Genomic DNA, 18,903 nt, shown 5'->3' with positions numbered 1-18,903 from the left:
TACTTTATCCATTCATCTGTCAGTGGATACTTAGGTTGCTTCTGTGTCTTGGCAATTGTAAATAGTGCTGCTATGAGCACTGGGGTGCGTGTATCTTTTCTAATTAGTAGACTCCTCCACTCTTGTCTTCTAGGTCCTCGTGGTCCAGCCCTGCTGCAGACCCCCAGCCCAAGGGGACCAATCTCCCTCCTTCCCTGCTGGATGGACGTCAGAAGCCAAGCTTTCTCCCCACCCTCTGTGGGCCGCACATGCACTCACACCCACTATACATACACACACACACGCGCGCACACACACACGTCCACACACATACACATACACACGCACACTCTCTGCGTATCTGAGCGCGCCCCTAGCACTGGGTCTTACCTTGCACCTTCTTCAGGATTTTATATGTGAAGAGATTTTTATATAGATTTTTTTTCCTTTTTTTTTTTTTCCCCAAACACTTTATACTTTTAAAAAAGCAATTCCTGGTGGCGTGTGCCTCTAACACTGGCTCCCCCTGTGTCGCCAGACGCCTGCTTGGCTTCTGGGCCCACGGCCTGGCCCGGGGTCTAGCGGAGGCCCAGCAGCAGCTATGGCAGGGCTGACTCTGCTGGGAGAGGCCGGGAGCCAGCCACCCTCTTTCTACCTTACCTCCCACTAACTGCTTCCTGCCTGGGGGGCCCACTCCCTGGGACTCTGGATGGAGGGACAGATGGACAAAGGGAGCCAGCAGCTGTCCCCATGGCCCCACCCCCTCCTCTGAGGGGTGCTGGGCATGGATCTGCGGGGACCACCCCGTGCAGGCGTTTCTCTCCTGCTCTGTGAGCCTTAACTTAATAAAATGTTCCGGCAGCTCTGGTGTCCTGGGTGGCTGGGCAGGGAGGGTAATGGAGGTTGGGGTTTCTTAAAGTGGCTTCACCACCCGCCCCCGCCAGCGCTCCACCCTTCCTGAAGGGGCAGCATGTGGGCTTCTGAGGGTGGGGTTGAGGATCTGGTTCCTCCACCAGGCTTTGCAGCTCCACGTGGGGTTTGCAGACCAGCAGGGACAGCAGTGACACCAGGGAGCTTTTTCGAAACACCAAGTCCAGACCCCGCCCTGACCTACTGAGTCAGGATCTGCACTTTAACAAGGCCCCTCAGTCTGAGAAGCCCGGGAGTGGGCGCTGGGCCCAGCCTTGGAGGGAGGACTGGAGCTGAGGCTTTGCCGGTGATTGACCTTGGGCAAGCCACGCCCCTCTCTAAGAGCCTTAATCTGCTTCTCCATCAAATGGGTACCTTTCAGCCCCAGTCCTATACTGAGGCTGTGCCCAGGGGGCTTGTCCAGCCCTGGCAGGGTTGGGGGCAGGAGCGGTGGACGAGGCCACCCCAGGCCCATCAGGCCAGGAGGCCTCATCCCTGCTGGCTGGCTGTGCTGATCGTGGCTCCACGTGGGGCTGAGAAGAGGCCCCAGTTCCGAGGTACTGCCAGTCCAGCCTGGGCTCTCCGATTTGCAGGGCTGTGGCGAAGGTGATGAAGATGAGGGGACAACTTGAGCTGGACCCATGTGCTTCCCATCAACCCTCGGGCACCTCCTCTGGGCTGGGCACTGGGTGTATAGAGTTGAACAAGAACTGGCCCTACCCCGCACTGAGGCCACAAAAACAGGTCACATTGGGTTGGGTCCCGGAAGGCTGTGGGAACCCAGAGGAGACCCCCAACCCAGCCCGCAGGTCAGAGAGGGTTTTTGGAGGTGACTTTGGAATATGACTTTTCTAGATGGAAAAATCAGGAAGGGCATTCCAGTTCCAAGGGAGCAGCATGATCAGATGCCCTGTGAACTTCCTGGTACGTTCAGGGAATGACCCGCAGGGGAGTAAGCTTGTGGGCTGTGGGGGAGATGTGCCCCATTCCCTTGCCAGTGATGGGTTTAGGAATGAGCATGGGATGCGTTGCAGTTCCAGCCAGTGAGATGCCAGGGAAAGTCTTGGTTGGGGTGGAGGGCTGGAGGGGGTCATCTGGAAAGGTCTGCCTTGCTCTTAAAAAGGAGCACAAGGAGGGAATCCCCTGGCGATCCAGTGGTGAGGGCTCCACGTTCTTACTGCCGAGGACCTGGGCTCAATCCCTGGTGGGGGAAATAAGTTCCCACAAGCCGCATGGTGCAGCCAAAAGCGGGGTGGGGCACAAGGAAGGGAGGCCTCTTTCTCCCAGCCTTTGGACACTGTTGGATGAAGTCCCCACATTGCCACCATCTTGCCTCATTAATATGCTAAAAATGGCCGAGCAGAAAGAAAGAAGAACCAGGACCCCGAGCCATCAAATCACCCAGGCTTGGCACTGCCCTGCCTCAGGACTTCTTGTCTCGTAAGGAGCATCCCATGGGCAGCCCCAGTATCCAGCCGGTTGAGTCCAGCGCCCTGCCCATCCTCACCACGCTCTGTTGTCTCCCACCAGCACCCCCAGACCTCCCTCGAGTCCATCCTCTGTCTTCATGACTCCCTATGGGACCGTCTTCCTCACCGGCTCCCTCCCACGCCACCCTCTCCTCAGGCAGGGCTGCCTGGACAAATCAAAAACTCTGGCCAACCTATGAACAGGTGCCCCACCTGAACCACTTAAAAACAATGAGAGATCACTTCCATCCCACCCCACTAAAAAATAGCTCAAATTAACAGGACTAATGATACCAAGTGTCTGAAGATACGAAAAACTGGAATTCTCATGAACTGCTGGTGGGAGTGTTCTTGGTACTAGCACTGTGAGGAACTGTTGGCTTTTTTTTTTTTTTTTTTTTTGGCCGCACTGCACACTGTGCGAGATCTTAGAAGTCCCAGCAGTTTCTTGTAGATAAATACGCACCTACCCTGTGACCTAGGATTTCCACTCCTGCGTATACACCCAAGAGAAATGAGTGCTTAGGTTTATAAAATGACTAGTACAAAAATATTCATATCAGCCTTACTCATAGTAACCCAAATCTGGAAACAATACACATGTCTATCAACAGTAGAATGAATAAGTAAATGGTGGCATATTCATACATTAGAATACTATACTGCAATAAAAAAAGAATTATTAGGACTTCCCTGGCGGTTCAGTGGTTAAGACTCCGAGCTCCCACTGCAGGGGACGTGAGTTGGGGAACTAAGATCCTGCATGCTGCATGGCGTGGGCAAAAAAAAATTAAAAAAATTTACCGCTACACGCAACAGCATGATGAGTCTTCTAGACATAACGTTAAGTGAAAGAAGCCAGCCACAAAAAGTCCATTTACAGGAAGTTCAAGAACAAGCAAGACTGTCGCTATGGTGATAGTCATCTGGGCTCCAGGTAGGGTGGGGCACATTGACTAGTGGGAACTTTCTGGGGTGCCAGAAATGTAGCATATCTTGACCTGGGTAGTGGTCACATGTAAAAATTTGTCACTTTGCACACTTAATGATTTGTGCATTTGACTGTGTGAATCACATCTAATTAAAAAAAAGAAAAATCCAGGGTTCCAGCAGGTGCCCAGGTGAGGCTCCTGGGGAAAACCCCAATAACCTGTCACACAGGGAATCTGGCCCAAACTACAAGGTTTGGCTGCTAGGTCTGGCCTCCTCAGACAGCCAAGTATGTGCTACGGGAAGAGCATAGGGTGGGGTATCAGACAACCCCATAGGGGTTCAAACCCCAGCTGCTGCCTCCAGCTGGCTACATGAATCTCACAGAGTCACATCCCTCTCTGCGCTTTATTTTCCCATCTCTTAAATGGAGACGATAATGTCTACCACAGAGAGTTATTCAGGTATTAAATTACCAACTGGTTCAATGATCTATTAGTGTGTAATCAACTGTCGTAAACTTAATGGCTTAGAAAAACAGTTTTTGATTATCACTCCTGGTCCCGTGGATGGACTGGGCTCAACTGGACCATTCTCTTGGTGTCTGTTTTGCAGTTGCACTCAGTGGTGGCTGGGCTGGACGTTCAAGATGGCTTCTTCATTCGTATATCTGGTGCCTCAGCTGGGGTGAAGGTGGCAGCTGGGGGGCCACAGGACAGATCTCTCCCTTTCTCCATGTGGCCGCTTCACGTGGCTAGCTTGGGCTTCCTCACAGCATGGCAGTCTCAGGGCAGTCTGTAGTCCGACTTCTTACATGGCAGTTCACTTCCCTTAGAGAGTTTCAAGGGATGCTGGTGGAATCTACAAGCCTCTTATGACGCAGGCTTGGCAGTGCTGTGGCACTTCTTCCAATCACATTAATCAAAAACAAGTCACTGGGCTTCCCTGGTGGCGCAGTGGTTAAGAATCCGCCTGCCATTGCAGGGGACACGGATTCGAGCCCCGGTCTGGGAAGATCCCACATGCCATGGAGCAACGAAGCCCATGTGCCACAACGACTGAGCCTGCGCTCTAGAGCCCACGAGCCACAACGACTGAGCCCACGTGCCGCACCTACTGAAGCCTGCGCGCCTAGAGTGCAACGAGAAGCCACCGCAATGAGAAGCCCACGCACTGCAACAAAGAGTAGCCCCCGCTGGATGCAACCAGAGGAAACCTACGCGCGGCAACGAAGACCAAATGCAGCCCAAAATAAATAAATAAATAATAATAATAATAAAAAAAGCAAGTCACAGGGCCGGCCCATAGTCAAGGGGAGGGGACAGCCCCTGATCATGGATGCTGGGAGGTGATTCACTGGGAGCTAGCTTTCTTCTCTGCGCTCCGTCTTCTCCACCTAACTCTCCACCTCCTCCTTCTCAGTCTCCTGAGAATTCTCTTCTGTCCCGCCCTCTAATGTTGGGGTTCCCCAGGGTCTGTCCTCAGCTCTCCTGTCTTCTCCTTCTACATGTTTTCCTGTGACAAGCTTGATCTCTGTCTTTGATCTCTTGTCCTTGGCTTTTGTCTGTCTGCAACCCAAGCCTTTCTTGGGAACTCCAGACCTGGGCAGCCTCAGTCTCAAGGCTGCTATCAAGGCCCTGTCTTCCCTCCAACTTGCTCCGCTTCAGTTACTTACAAGAGGCCACAATCAGCACAGAGGATGCAGCAAACCCAGCCTGGGAGGTCAGGGGAGGCTTCTTGGAAGAGGGGGCCCTGGAGCTGAGGAGGAAATAGCTAGACTAAGAGGGTGGAGAGAGTATTCCCGGTCAAATGAACATCACATTCAAAGGCACTAGATGGGAAAGCAAAGCCCATTTGGGGACAGAGCAGCTGGGTTTGGCTGGAGTTTGGAGTGCGTACAGGGATCCAAAATGAGGCCAGAGGAACAGGCCAGAGCTAGAATAGAATTCAATCCACAAGGAGGGTGGGGACCCTGCATCCAAGCTCTAGCTTCATTCTTCTTTTTTAAAAAATATTTATTTATTTATTTGGTTGCGCTGGGTCTTAGTCGCAGCTTGTGGGCTCCTCAGTTGCGGCTCGAGGGCTCCTTAGTTGCCGCTCACCGGCTCCTTAGTTGCGGCATGCGAATTCTTAGTTGTGGCATGCGTGTGGGATCTAGTTCCCTGACCAGGGATCGAACCTGGGCCCTCCTGCATTGGGAGCTCAGAGTCTTAACCACTGCACCGCCAGGGAAGTCCCTCTAGCTTCATTCTTTTTTTGAAAGTTTCCACTTTATTTTTATTTATTTTTTTTGCAGTATGCAGGCCTCTCACTGTTGTGGCCTCTCCCGTTGCGGAGCACAGGCTCCGGACGCGCAGGCTCAGTGGCCATGGCTCACGGGCCCAGCCGCTCCGCGGCATGTGGGATCTTCCTGGACCGGGGCACGAACCCATGTCCCCTGCATCGGCAGGCGGATCCTCAACCACTGCGCCACCAGGGAAGCCCCATCTAGCTTCATTCTTAACCCAGTGGGGAGCCATTGGGGAGTTTTAGGTGGGCGGTGCCCTGGCTCAGGACGGAGGTCTGGGCAAAGACGGGGCTGTGGGCATCATGAGCCCACAGGGGGTTGGTGAAGGCTCTGAGTTGGCCTCAGGGTGGCAAGTAGCAGGGTGGGGGCGGGGCGTTGGAGAGGGGACAGGACCCTAAGGAAGAGCAGTAAGTAGGTTCCCAGCAACCGGAGGGAGCGGATGCTTTGAGAAGGGAGTGGCCGACTGGGGCTGGGAGAAAAGGCCCACTAAGGGCCCACTGAATTTTGTCAGGCCACAGAGGGTGGGGACCCATGAGGGGGACAGAGGCTGTGAGGGGAGGACAGAGAAGTTTTATCACTTCCTTGTCACCTTTACTCTTTACACCTTGTCAGACTTTACTCTGGCTCCTTTTTCTAAGGCCTAGAGCTTCAGTCACCCCAGGCCCACCCCATCCAGGGGCTCTGGGACCATCTCACCCTCAGCTCCAGGGACCTGCAGCTCCTCTGGGAAGGGGGGGCAATGTCACCTCAGAAGGCACTAATGATGCAGACCCTCCCCTCCCCGTCCCACGATGCCTGAGAGAGGCAGGATGAGGAAGGAGTAAGGGCTGAGGTCAGTGGCGGGGGGTAAGGGGACCAAGACAGCCTTCCATCCGTATCCTAGCTCCTAGCTCTGCAAACTTGGGCAAGTTATATAAATTTTCTGTGCCTCAGTTTCCTCATCTGTAAAATGGGAATAGTAGTGCATACCCCGCAGGAGTGTTGTGAAGCTCAAAAATGAGCCAGTACAAATAAAATGCTGAGAAGAGTGCCTGGGACAGAGTAAAATGCAATTAAAATGTTAGTTCTCATTGTGGTGGTTGTTATTGTTATGGGGTGGTGATGAGGATTAAGTGAAATGACAGAAGTAAAATGCATGGCATGGGGCCAAGAATACAGTAAGTATTTCAAAAACAGGAGCTATTATTTTATTATTATTAGTCAGAAGTCAGCTGGCTGTCCCTGCCCCCTGCCATTCCCAGGAGATCTGGTTGAACTTGGTCCAAACCCCGACTCCATGGCCTGTGAGAATCCAGGCCTCTTCCTCCCATTTTGGCAGATTCCCACTTGACACTTTTCAGGGCGTCCTGAGACTTCCCGTCTCTCGGGGTGGTACAAAGCCAGACCCCTTCAGGGGCTCTATGATATATCCTCTGGAAAAGAGTGTCCTATTAGCAAGCTCTCACCAACTTGCCCCTGCGCCGTTTCGACCCCAGCAGGTGGGGGCAGCTGGCAGTCTGGGAGGAGCCCGGCGTGGCCGTGGGGTACTGCCCTCTCCTCCTGGCCACCCCTTTACCACCCTTGGATGCTACTGCCTATCTTTGTCCCCAAGCCCATGCCTCATTCTGCATCTTTCCCAGTCCCCAGCCTCTGATTTTTCCCCTCCCAGCCAATCTGCACACCACCAGTGTGGGTTTTCTAAAACAGGGTTTTCCCTTTGTGAAACCCTGCTCTGACCCCCTGCTGCCCTAGGATCAAGTATTGGCACATGAGCCCCTGCCCCTTCAGGATCCCTGGGCTCTGGGTTTCCACCCCACGAAGGCACCTGCAGCTCCTAAGGGTGCCCAGCCAGCCACTTATCTGTCCTCACCCATCTCCCCCACATTCACCTGCCCACTCCCCGCCCCTCCTCTGGGAGACCCATTAGAGTCAGGACTCAGATCAATCATCACCTGCCACCTCCAAGATCCCCCAGATGGGGCTAGATGCCCGCTCTGGCTTCCACAGCCCTTCTACTTGACATGTTCTCTCCACATGGCTCCCCCAGACTGTGAGCCCCCCAAGCCAGGGACCAGCTCTGATTCACTTCTGCTTCCCCAGGACCCAGCACAGAACACATGGAGTCTCGGTATGATGTATGTTTGTTGATTGACTTACTGACTGACTGACTGACTGGAAGTGAATGACTACCCAGCCAGGCACCCTCAAGACAGGGCACAGCCACAGCCTCAGCCTCACCCTCACTCCCACGCCAAAGGGCAAAGGTCTGGGTCTCCCTGTAAATCAGCCTGGAAGCCCAGCAACCAGCCTGAGGTGCTAGGAGCTAATGGTAGTTTCTGGCACATGAAAGAGCCTAGGCTGTAACTGTGAGTCATCCATGTCATCCCAGCGTCCCATCTGACTTTACAAGCGGACTCTGAGGCCCAGGAAAGGAGGAGCTCACATTGAGGGAGCTCCTGCCGTGAGCAGACTTTTAGACAGTTCTTTGAAGTGCTGAGCCCATTTACAGAGGAGGAAACTGAGGATCAGAGAGGGGACATGACTCACCAAGGTCAGTAATTTAGTGAGTCACCTCATAGCATGTCTGGCTCCAGCGCCCAAATCTTCTTACTCAGGCCACCTGCCCAAACGGAAAGATATCTACCTTTTGTGGAGCACTTACTGTGTGCCAGGTCCTGGAATAGGCATTTGCATTCATTATCTCCTTTAGTCCCCTGAACAGCCCAGTGAGGGAGGTGCGCGGTTACCTCCATTTTATAGGTGGGGGGGCTGGGACTCAGTAACGCCGAGGTCACAGAGCTGGAGTCCAGGTCCGTGGCTCTCATAGCACCAGGGGCTTCCCAAGCTGACCAAGGTCTTCTCATTGGAAACTGCCCAGAGACCAGGTGCCCTGGGTCCCTTCCTTGGGGCATAGGTTTAGGGGGAGGTCTGGGTGCACCTCTGTTGGGCTGACTTGGATGAGTCACCTCCACGCTCCTGCCTCAGTTTCTCTAGTTAAGCAGATCAAGAGCTTCCTCCCAAGGGGGCTAGGAAGGTTGGAGGCCCCTAGAAAGGGCAAGAAGGTGCCTGAATTGTTGCCCCTTCGCCGTCAGGCAGCTCCAGTCTCCCCGCTGTGTCACGAGGGGCGCCAATCACACCTTCTTCTCAAAGCCCCTGAGCTCTTGCACTGTGGATCCCCGCCTGGACCTCCAACCCCACTCCCTGAACTCCCAAACCAGACCCTCCCCAGCTCTGGGCACCCTGGACCCAGTCGGCCACTCTCTCCAAGCTCCCTTGTGGTTCCTGGTTCCTGGTTCAACGAGGTCAGTGGCCATCTCTGTGTCTCCATCTCCCCCATCAGGGCAGGGCATGGAGCCTGCATCCCAAAGATGCTCATTTGGCTTGGCCACCCACTGGCCCGGTGACCTCAGCGGAGGCATCTCTAGCTTCAAGAGGGGGGCAGCTGGCTGCACTGGCCAAGCAGGTGTGAAAGGTGACTCATGGCGGGCACACTTCACCAGCAGTGTGATGTTGCTGCTTTGTTGACGAGGAGCCGAGGCGGTCCTGCCGAGAGACCTTCACCTGGGACCCAGCTGGCGGTGACCCTCAGGACTCCGGCGGATTCTCACGTTCTCCCATTTCCTTAGAAAGACAGGTTTGGAGGTATCTCTGGCCCCACGCCCAGGATCCCCCCATAACCCAGGCCCCAACCTCGGGCATCCTCTCTCCCCTTCACTCGTTCCTCCATTGATCCATTCATTCAAAGTCTGTGCCTGTACGAGAACATTCATGGCCGCATTGGGAGTAGGAAGTGTTTAATAAATTCCCCACCACGTTTTTATAACCTTTTATAACAGTTATAACTTTTTATAACTGCTCCAGGGTCAAGCAGTTATAAAAAGCAGTGAGGACGTTCTTACATGCTGATGCGGAGAGATCTCTAAGATGTGCTGTGAAGTAAACAAAGCAAGGTGCAGATCTGGGTGTGGGGCGTGCCACTATTTATGTAAAAGAAGAGAAATAGGGCTTCCCTGGTGGTGCAGTGGTTAAGAACCCGCCTGCCAATGCAGGGGACACGGGTTGGAGCCCTGGTCCGGGAAGATCCCACATGCCGTGGAGCAACTAAGCCCGTGCGCCACAACTACGGAGCCCACGTGCTGCAACTACCGAAGCCCGTGCACCTAGAGCCTGTGTTCCACAACAAGAGAAGCCACCGCAATGAGAAGCCCTCACACTGCAATGACGAGTAGCCCCCGCTCACCGCAACTAGAGAAACCCCGCGCGCAGCAATGAAGACCCAACGCACCCAAAAATAAATAAAATAGATTTAAAAAATGCAAAAATACAAAAATAAAGAGAGAGAGAGAGAGAGAGAGAGAAATAACAGCAGGTATGGTTGGCGTACGTGCTTAGAGATGCTCAAAACCTCTCGGGAAGGAGTCACACGCGTGCACATGCTCATGCACACGTGTGTGCGCCCACACACATGCATGCACATGCACACACACAGCATGAGAAAACGCAGCGGGAAGGGGGCCCTGGACATGCAAGAACCTGGACCAGCGGTTGCCTCAGGAGTGGGCTGGAGGGTGAGTGACAGGGGTGGAGGGATGCTTATTTCAATGTTAGATGCTTTTCTGAATTGTTTCCCAGGGGTGTGTGATAGCTAATCGCAAATAAATAAAAGCTTAAAAAATAATAAAATTGCCCCAAAGGAACATGGTATGGGAACGACAGAGCTGAAGCCAAGCCCGGGGTTCAATTTCTGGTTCTGCTGCGTACGTGCTCCAATCACCCTCTGAGACCTCGATTGATAAATGGGATTCAGTGAGGTCACGAGGGCACCACTTCCACTCACGCCAGTCACCGTGGCCGTGCCCACCGAATGGCAGCTGTTATCATTGCTGTTAATGTCCCGGTCAGACCTGTTCCAGACACCTGAGTGACACAGATACGAAGGACACACCCTCACCCCGACGGAAGACAGCACCAGGGAGGGCCAATGTTGCAACTGACCCAGCCAGAGGAGCCAGGGCCGCCTGGGGGAAAAGGTGACACCCACAGTGAGTCTCCGGGGATACATAGGTGTCACCAGGAGACAGACAAAGGCGGAGAAGGGCGCTCCAGGCTGGGGGAGCGGGGCAGACACACCTGGAGCCACGCCCCGTAAACAGGATTGTAGACGCGTGCTGTCACGAGCACCTGTGTGCACTCCCGCCCCGTACTGTTCACTCCCACACACACCCCCCTGCTCACAAGTCCAGCCTGCGCAGGTGTCCACACATGCTCCAGGGGCTTGCAGGTGGGCCGAGCGTGGAGGCAGCTTGAGGCTCAGGGGTGCGGGCTGGGGACAGACTGCTGACTACCTGTGTGACCCCAGGCAGGTCACTTAACCTCTCTGGGCCTCAGTTTCCTCACTTCTAACCTGGGGATAATAACAATACTGACCTCGTCAGGATGCGGTAAGGATTAAATGAGGCAGTTCCTGTAGGGTACTGAGAACACTAGTCAATACATATTCACTGTTATGATTTCTAAAACACACTCAATGATACATTAATATCATTACACTGTGTTCATATTTCACAGACTATGTTAATGTTTTACTAAACGCATGCCTAGTGGCATGCATTTATATGTATTTTATGTATGCATACACACAAGCCTGTAGGCACCCACCACACGTCTCATGTACGCCTGCATACTTGTGTGTATGTATGGATACAGCACACTCAAACACACACACCTGTCTGCACACATGCACCCTCTCTACGTGCCCACTTCACCTCTGCCCTCTCCTCCCAAGTTAAATATGCGCACAGGGCAGTGAGGCAGGTGGTCTGAAAGGTTGAACAGCCTTTCAGAGCCCAGCCTAAACAAGGCCAGTCTCCCAGGCCCCAGCTGCCCTGTCAGACCCACTAAGAGTAGACCCAGACTGATGAGAGGCCAGGAACCACATTCCAGAGCCACTGAGTCAGAGGCCACTGCTCTGGATGGAAAAAAGGCTCCAGGGTCATGGCGTGTGTTCTCAGCTTGGGGGCCCCTTGAGGGCCAGCCGCGTCAGTGTCCGTGCACTCAGTGCAGTGCCTGGTGTTGAGCAGAAGCCCCATCTCTTGGCAAGATTTGACTATGTGAACAAATGGTTACCTATTGTATGAAACTGAGAATAGAGTAGTCCTGGGATTGTATATTTCATCTTCGTCTCCCCTCTGAACTGTGAGTTTCACGAAGATGGGGCTCATGTCTGATTTGTCTTTGTTCCCAACACTCAGTTCAGATTCTGGTAAAGACTGGTCATCAGTGAGGTCATCAGACCCAGCGCAGCCAAATAAATAAATTAATAAATTAAAAAAAATAATGCTGCAGTGAACATCCTCATACATTAACATTTGTGTGAATTCCTGGTCAATTCCTTAGGCTAGATTCCTCTAAGTGGACCTCTTCCATGTTTTAAAAGTTCTGGTCTCTCAAACAACCTACATTCAGAAATAAGAGATTCCTCCATTTAAAAAAATTAAGGAAAGCCATACCGAGCTGCCAGTCAAAGCTTTGCATCAGCAGGAGCAAATCCGCTGTTCCCACATTGAATTGACATAAATCTTAGCCAAAAGTAAAGACACAACACATTTGTGAGTCTCTGCCGCCTTATTGTGGGTAAACACATCATTTCCGTCCAGGTGATGAGGTACCAACAATGATGATAACAACTAATGCTTAAACTGTGCTGAGTATGTGTCTGGCGCTCTTCTAAGTGATGTATATGTAATCATATCACATTATAATTGTAATCATATCACATTATAATATATATAATACTATAGATGTTATATATAATATGACATATAATTTGTTATAAACATATTACACATACACATATATATTTATACACATATATATACATTCAGTCTTCATGAAAATTCTATGAGGTAGGTGCCACTATTATCCCCAGTTTACAGGGGGAGGAAATTGAGACACAGAAGGGTCAGCTTGCCCAGAACCTCGTACCTGTAAGTGGTAAAGCTGGGATTTGAACCCAGACAACATGAATCTATGGTGCTTGGACCTCACCACCACACTAGACTTTGTGGACTTCTAGTGGGTCAATGAGGTCCTCCCAACCCTGAGTTTATAGGAGAGAGCACATGAACCCAGAGAGGGTTACCAAACTATTTTAGGTCACACAGCAGTTTCAGGGACTTCTCCCACCCACACTGTCTCCTAAGGTGTGTTTAAACACCTTCAGTGCCCATGGGAAACGTTTCCTGAACCTTTCCAGAGAAGCTGCAGTGACCAGGAATTTATACCCCCTCGTTCCTGGGAGCAGAACTTTGCTCTCCACCCCAGCCAGCACCAAAGCATGTTTTGAGCACTTGCAGGGAGTGATGCCAGCTGTGTCTGGGCCCCAGTTGGGCATGGCCCTCGCCAGAGAGCAGCGGGCCCTCCTCACCATCCTGGGCATACCAGCCTCGGTTCCAGGTTCCTTTAGCCGCCGGTGCTGGGCAGGGTACCAGTTAGGGTATCTGAGAATGTGGTGCATGGAGTAGAAAAATAATATTTACCCGTCTATCTAGCCACTTTCCAGATATAAGAGATTGTGATTCCAATATTTTAGAACTCAACATAAGTGAGAATTCTAATGTGACGACTGAATTCTTAGCTTCCATAATTTCTCTGAATTCTTTGATTCTAGAAGTCTTTGCCCTTCATTCCCAAAAGCTGTGGCCAAGGAAGGCCAGCGCTCCTTCCTCTGGGCAGTCAGGGAGTGGCTGACTAGAAAACATCAAAGTGCTGGGAGGCAGCTGGTTTCGGTCTCTCAGCGGGAAGGGGCCGCGATCTACGCACTTTGCCATCTTTCGGTGGAAACTCTGGCTTTGTTTGTGTGGCGTGTTGCTCCCAAGACGCCCTAGTCCCCCCTGCCCCCACCCCGGGACCCCTTTTATCTCCTCGTCCAGGCGGCTCTTCCTCACGTGAAGGGCCCCGAGGTCTACCTCAGCTGACCATTTCGATAGCAGAGCTCGTGCCCCGAGGTTAGGAAAACAACAGACCCTCCACGTGCCCTGGGCTTCAACAGCGGGGCCTGCACTGAGTGGCAGAAGCAGGGCCTTGGATTTGGGGTGGGGTGATCCCGGCTTCTCCCAGACTCCCACCTCTGGGGGCTTCCATGACCCTCCAGGCTGTGGCTGCCCATCCATCTTTTGCTGGAAAAGACCCAAGCCCTGAGTGTTAGGGAGGATGGACAGGAAAGTCCGGCAAGGAAGTGGTCCCAGAGCAGTGCTAACGGGGAGACTCGGGTAAGATCACAGGCAGAGGGAGACTCCGTCTCCTTGCCACCACCCAGATGTGAGAGCTAAGCTCTGCGACTAGGGTCCTGGTTTGGCCTCATCCTGGTCCTGATGTGGGATGAGGGGTTGAGTAGAAAGGACTGGCTCGGGGGTCTGGAGTGGGGCCGGGGCCAGGGCAGGGCAGGCAGCACACGACGTGAACTGTGTGTGCCCCCCAGACAGGCCTGCAAAGGGTCTCTAGCCCAGAGGTGCTGAGGCAGGCTGGGGGGCACGCAGGACCAGAGCCAAGGTCAGTCTCACCAGGCCGCACATGCTGCCTCTCACTCAGACGCTGGGCTGAGACTGGGCTATGCCTCTGCACTCACTTGGCCTTGAACACTTTTCCTCCAACTTATTCTGTACATTTTTAAACCTACAGAGGAGCTGCAAGAATAGTCCAATGGGGACTTCCCTGGTGGCGCAATGGTTAAAGAATCCACCTGCCAATGCAGGGGACATGGGTTCGAACCCTGGTCTGGGAAGATCCCACATGCCATGCTCTTCCACTGCAGGGGGCACGGGTTCGATCCCTGGTTGGGGAACTAAGATCCTGCGTGCTGCGCAGCCGTGCAGCACAGCAAAAATACATAAATAAAACTTTACAAAAAAAAATAGTCCAATAAATTTCCATGTATCCTTTGCCCAGGCCCACCAACGGTCGTGATTTTGCCACCCTTGCTTTCTCTCTGGTGTTCTCTGTTGACACCTCTGTCTACATATATACAAATCTGTAAGCCAATACTTCTGTCTAAGTACATATATTTTGCTCAGTGATCTGAGTTGCAGACATCATGACACTCTCTCAGCCCTTCAGCATCCATCTCTTAAGTTAAAGGACATTCATCCACAAGACCACAATCTAATGAGCGCATTCCAGAAATGGAAGGCAGGTGCAACGTTATCGAACATACAGCCCACATTCAAGCTTCCTCAACTGTTTCAATAACACCTTTCAGAATTTGTTCTTTTTTTAGATCCAAGGTCCATCCAGGAGCACGTACAACATTTAGTTGGGTCTCTCTTGTCTCCTGTAATCTGGGACGTGTTTCTGCCTTATAGTCTTTCATGACTTTAATATTTTTGGAGGGTCCAGGCCAGTTGTCTTATAACATGTCCCTCGGTTTGAGTTTGTCCAGTTCTTTTCTCATGATTAGATCCAGGTTGAGTTTGAATAATTCAAGGCCTTTGAGTCCTAGTGGCAAACTCTTATCCAAACACGTTGATCTAAGGTCCACTCCTGCGAGCAGGGGAAAGGAGTGGCCGACTCACTCCCAGCACTGTTACCATTTCTAAAAATCTTAGTTGGGAAGTCCCTGGCAGCCCAGTGGTTAAGACTCCGTGCTTTCACTGCCAGGGCCCTGGGTTTGATCCCTGGTCTGGGAACTAAGATCCCGATCCCACAAGCCGTGTGTGCCACGTCCAAAAAAAAAAAAAAAAACCTTAGTTAAACTGAAAGGTGAAAAATATGACATTGCTGTTGTTTAAAGCTGCACATCTTGGCTTACGTATGAGATCAAATTAGCTGGTATTTACTTGTCTATAATTTATGTGTTTACGTACTGTCTCTCACTGTGGTGTTACCATTTTTCTCCTAAGGATTTGTAACACTATTCTATATGCTATGAATACTTACCGTTCATCATATTTACTCTGAAGGGTTTTTTAAAATATTTTTTTGCCCTTTCCTCATATGTATGTTTTTGACATTATGAAGGTTCTTTATTATAAAAGTAAAACATGCTCATGGGACTTCCCTGGTGGTGCAGTTGTTAAGAATCTGCCCACCAATGCAGGCGACATGGGTTCAAGCCCTGGCCCAGGAAGACCACATGCTGCGGAGCAACTAAGCCCATGCACCACAACTACTGAGCCTGCGCTCTAAAGCCTGCGAGCCATGACTATTGAGCCCGTGTGCCACAACTACTGAAGCCCGTGCTCCTAGAGCCCGTACTCCACAACAAGAGAAGCCACTGCAGTGAGAAGCCCGCGCACTGCAACGAAGAGTAGCCCCTGCTCGATGCAACTAGAGAAAAGCCCACGTGCAGCAACAGAGACCCAATGCAGCCAAAAATTAAAAATAAATTAAATAATTAATTTTTAAAAAAAGTGATACATGCTTATTGTTTAAAAAATTAAAACAATATGGAAGTGTAAAATTAAAAAGTAAAAGCCTGCCATGACCCAATTCCACTTCTCAGAGAAAACTGGCAATAATAACGTGGACATATGCACATACATCCGCAGCCCACTTGTCCAGCCTGGAAAACAATCCCCTCATCACAGTGCAGCGTGATTGTTTTTTTAAACCATCTCTCATGCACCCTCATGCATTTATTGGTAAGAAGCCCAGCATCTCCCTCTCGAGGTCTCTTCCAGAATAGTCTGAGATTCCCAGGAGCTCACTCCATCCAAAGGAGGCCAGTCCCACTCCTATAAGGCCCAGCCTGCCTGCTGGTGACTCCGAGGTTACAGCCCTCTCGTTCATACCAGGAGCTCAGTCCTTGCTCCCTCAAGTGGGAATGATGCCAGAATGGGGGGAGGGGAGGGCCCAGCATGGCTTCCAGCCCAAGCCACACATGGTGTCTGTCTGCCTCACAATGTCCATATCCCGTTTCCCACAGAGTGAGTTCCCTCTTTGGGGGCATAGGTGTCCTCTTTGCCATATGACCTTGATCAGGACTGTCCCAGTGGGTCAGATGGCAGCTAATCTTGCTGAGCCGTATAGGGGAGGGCTTGGAGCCCAGATCTCATTCCTCCCAGGGCTCCCCAGGACAGCCACAAATTTGCCCATCTAGTCCCCAGATTAAGGGAGGGGAAGCTTTGAGAGTTGATTAAGAGCATGGAGTCAGACCCCTTTAGACAAGTTCCTTCCTCCTCTGTCAAAGGAAGTGACAATAATAGCAAAAGATCCAAATGCATTAGTACCTATCAATAGAGCACTGACCACAGTGCCGGGCACACAGTAACTGCTCCATAAATGTGAACTATTGTTATCAATATATACCTGGATGGAGCTCCCTAACTTCCCTATTTTATAAAAACATGATCCCCACGCATATTTTTCTCAGCTTGCTTTTCTGAATTGGTATACTGCAGACACATTCCAACTCTGCACTTGCAGCCTCCTCTCCTGCCTGAGAGCCACATGGCCTCCCAAAGGATGGTGCCCATGCAGGAGATTATCTCTAAGAATCAAAACCCTCAGCCTTTGCCTTGGTGATGTCTCTGTTGCTTTAAATCTTAGGAAATTATTTAAAGTTTAGTTCAGCTAGATCAGTTAAAGTTTAACCGTGAAGCTATCACCTGCAGTTTCATTCCTTTGTCATGGAGTGTGTGTTTGTCTTTCTGTCCATCATTTGGCTTTCAACCCACATGAGATTTCGATTATTTTCCTAACTTGGGAGAAGTGGGTGAGAGATCAGCTTCCAAGGCATGAGGTTGTAAAGGATGAGGAGGGACCGGGAGAGCTGCCAGCTAGGGCAGGAAAGGGGAAGGCCCACAAGGAAGGCTCCTGGTGTCAGACTCCATGCCATCACCCTCTCTGGTTCCACCACCGTCCTTGCTTCTGCTCCAGGAGCTCGGGAATCTTTCTGGTTGCTCCCTCACCTCCAACAAGGAACCCTTTAGGGAGTCCTGTGGACTTGTCAACCTAAATATTTCTCACATCTGTCCCTTCTTCCGGCCTCCACTGCCACCTCTTCAGCTCAGTACCTGGCTTGCTGAGACGGCCCGTAATGGTCTCGTCACCCTCATTCTGCCCTTCCCAAATCCATCATCCAAACTGCAGCCTGTGAGAAGCAGTTGTCTCAACCAGGTAAAGCTGAGGCTGCACATATTACACAGGACACTTGGAGAAGGAAAGTCACAGCAACATTGTCTGGAAAGCAAGAGGCTGGAAACAACCTAAATATCCAACGCAAACAGCAGTGTATTAGTTTCCTAAGGCTGCTGAAACAAACTGTCCCAAATTTGGTGGCTTAAAACAGCACAGCTTTATTACCTTACAGTTCTGGAGGTCAGAAGTCCAAAAAGGGTCTCACTGAGCTAAAATCAGGTGTCGTCAGGCGTGTGTTCCTTCTGGAGGCTCTGGGGAGGATCTGGATTTTGCCTTTTCCACCTTCCAGAGGCAGCCTGCATTCCTTGGCTTGTGGGCTCTTTCCATCTCAGAAGCCCACAGTGGTCCACTCTTCCAAAACACCATCTCTCCGGTTCGTACTCTTTTGCCTCCCACTTCTCCCACTTAAGGACCTTTGTGATTACATTGGGCCCCCCTGGATAATCCAGGGTAATCTCTTATCTCAAGGTCAGCAACCTTAACTCCATCTGCAACCATAATCCCTCCTTGCCATGTGACAGAGCATACACACGGGTTCCAGGGATGAGGGCATGGACAGGTCTGGGAGCCATCTATCACAAGTAGCATGGAGAGAAACTGCAGCCTCTTCCTACAGTGGAACATACCACATTCTGAGAGAGGTTCACTGTGAAGCTGGCCTCGCTGAAGCCTTAGGGTCTCTCCCTTGCCCAAGTCCCTTGCAAGGCCCTGAGAGGGATCCTAGCAATATGCGTCAGACAGTTCATCAGTAAAAGTATATTTCTGGATTTCATGATCTTTGTGGTATTTATTAGCTTTTATTTTTTTTTAAAAATATGATTTGTTGTGAGTTCTTTTCTCATTCTAAACATAGACTCACTTTTTACCTAATATTCTATTACTGTATTTTTATTTATTGGCCACACCCATGTGGTTTGTGGGGTCTTAGTTCCCTGACCCGGGCCCTCAGCAGTGAAGGTGTGGAGTCCTAACCATTGGACTACCGAGAAATTCCCTATTATTGCATTTTTTTAAAAAAGGGCTTCAGGGCTTCCCTGGTGGTACAGTGGTTGAGAGTCCACCTGCCGATGCAGGGGAGACGGGTTCGTGCCCCGGTCCGGGAAGATCTCACATTCCGCGGAGCGGCTGGGCCCATGAGCCATGGCCGCTGAGCCTGCGCGTCCAGAGCCTGTGCTCCACAACGGGAGAGGCCACAACAGTGAGAGGCCCGCGTAC

At 51.4% G+C, this 18,903-nt stretch overlaps 1 protein-coding gene across 1 annotated transcript in view; it reads left to right on the top strand.

Annotated features, from left to right (window-relative positions):
* The window catches only part of TRIOBP (TRIO and F-actin binding protein), a 25,195-nt gene extending 24,353 nt beyond the window's left edge, over positions 1-842 (top strand). Inside the window, exon 14 of the mRNA XM_007454047.1 lies at positions 134-842. The gene's annotated coding sequence lies outside the window, so the exon portion shown is untranslated. The remainder of the gene's footprint in view (positions 1-133) is intronic.
* The last annotated feature ends 18,061 nt before the right edge of the window (positions 843-18,903 follow it).

The sequence above is a fragment of the Lipotes vexillifer genome, unplaced genomic scaffold (genome assembly GCF_000442215.2).
Source record: "Lipotes vexillifer unplaced genomic scaffold, Lipotes_vexillifer_v1.1 scaffold382, whole genome shotgun sequence".
Lineage (NCBI taxonomy): Eukaryota > Metazoa > Chordata > Mammalia > Artiodactyla > Lipotidae > Lipotes > Lipotes vexillifer.
The sequence above is the reverse complement of the archived record's forward strand: the minus strand, read 5'-3'. Positions and strand labels throughout refer to the sequence as shown.